Consider the following 2,019-nt stretch of genomic DNA (forward strand, 5'->3'; position numbering starts at 1 on the left):
GAATTCTACAAGACATTTAAGGAAGAGCTGAGACCAATCCTACTGAAGGTATTCCAGGCGATTGAGAAAGATGGAACTCTCCCCAAATCATTTTACAAAGCTAACGTCACATTGATACCCAAGCCAGGTAAAGACCCAACAAAGAAAGAGAACTACAGGTCAATATCTTTGATGAACATAGATGCTAAAATTCTCAACAAGATCCTAGCAAACCAGATTCAACAACACATCTCAAAAATCATCCATCATGACCAAGTAGGCTTCATCCCTTGGATGCAAGGCTGGTTCAACATTCTCAAAACCATAAATGTAACTAAATACATAAACAGATGTCAAAACAAAAACCACATTATTACATCATTAGATGCGGAAAAGCTTTTGATAAAATCCAGCACCCCTTCTTCATAAAAATCCTCGAAAATCTATGCATACGTGGAACATATGCCAAAATAGCAAAAGCCATCTACAAGAAACCCACAGCCAGCATACTCCTAAATGGACAAAAACTGGAACGATTTCCCCTGAAAACTGGAACAAGAAAAGGATGCCCACTCTCACTCCTCCTGTTCAATATAGTATTGGAAGTCCTGGCTAGAGCCATCAGAGAAAAGAAGGCAATCAGGGATATTCAAATAGGATTAAGAGGAAGTCAAGCTATCTCTCTTTGCAGATGACATGGTTGTGTACCTTGAAAACCCAAGAGAATCTGTCAAAAACCTCTTTACACTGATAAAGGACTTTGGCAAAGTCTCAGGATATAAAATAAATGTGCAAAAGACAATCACATTTCTTTTCACCAATAGTAAACAAACAGAAACCCAAATAAAAAGCAGAATTCCATTCACGATAGCCACAAAAAAATGAAATACCTCTTCCTAACCAGAAACGTGAAAGACCTTTACAATGAAAACTATAAAACTCTGCTCAAAGAAATCAAAGAGGACACAAACAAGTGGAAAAATATCCCATGCTCATGGATTGGAAGAATCAACATTGTGAAGATATCCATCCTACCTAAGGCAATCTACAGATTTAATGCAATACCCATCAAATTACCAGCAACATTTTTCTCAGACCTAGAAAAAACAATGCAGGAATTCTTATGGAAACACAAACAACCAAGAATTGACAGAACAATCCTCAGGAAAAAAAACAAAGCAGGTGGTATCACATTAACAGACTTCAAACTTTACTATAAAGCTACAATCATCCAAACAGCTTGATATTGGTACAGGAACAGGCATATAGACCAATGGAATAGAGTTGAGATTCCAGAAGCAAAACCTCAATTTCTCAACGAACTCATCTTCGACAAAGCCTCCACCACCTTCCACTGTGGAGAGGAGAACCTATTCAGTAAATGGTGCTGAGAAAACTGGCTGACCACATGCAGAAGACTCAAACGAGACTCCTATCTATCCCCATACACAAAAAATTAACTCCAAATGGATCAGAGACCAAAATGTAAAACCTCAAACCATAAGAACCTTAGAAAATGCAAGATATACCCTTATGGAAATTGGAACTAGCATCCAATTCCTGAAGAAAACCCGAAACCCACGGGCCATAAGAGATAAGATAGACAAGTGGGACCTCATTAAACTGACAAACTTCTGCAAAGCCAGAGAAACTATCAAGAGAGCAGGGAGACAGTCCACAGACTGGGAAAAAGTATTTGCCAACTCCAGGTCTGACAAAGGCTTAACATCTTGGATCTACAAGGAACTCAAACGTGCTGAAAAGAAAAAACAAGCAACCCCGTTATAAAGTGGGCAAAAGATATGAACAGACACTTCTCAAAGGAAGACATCCGAGCAGCCAACAGACACATGAAGAATTGTTCAACCTCACTAATCATCAAGGTGATGCAAATCAAAACCACACTCAGATACCTCCTAACTCCAGTCAGAATGGCAATTATCAATAACTCAAAAAATAACAGTTGTTGGAGAGGGTGTGGTGAAAAGGAAACACTTCTACACTGTTTGTAGGAGTGCAAACTAGTGCAACCTCTATGGA

This window comes from Carlito syrichta, unplaced genomic scaffold, assembly GCF_000164805.1.
Source record: "Carlito syrichta isolate Samal-C Ts95f unplaced genomic scaffold, Tarsius_syrichta-2.0.1 Scaffold309409, whole genome shotgun sequence".
Lineage (NCBI taxonomy): Eukaryota > Metazoa > Chordata > Mammalia > Primates > Tarsiidae > Carlito > Carlito syrichta.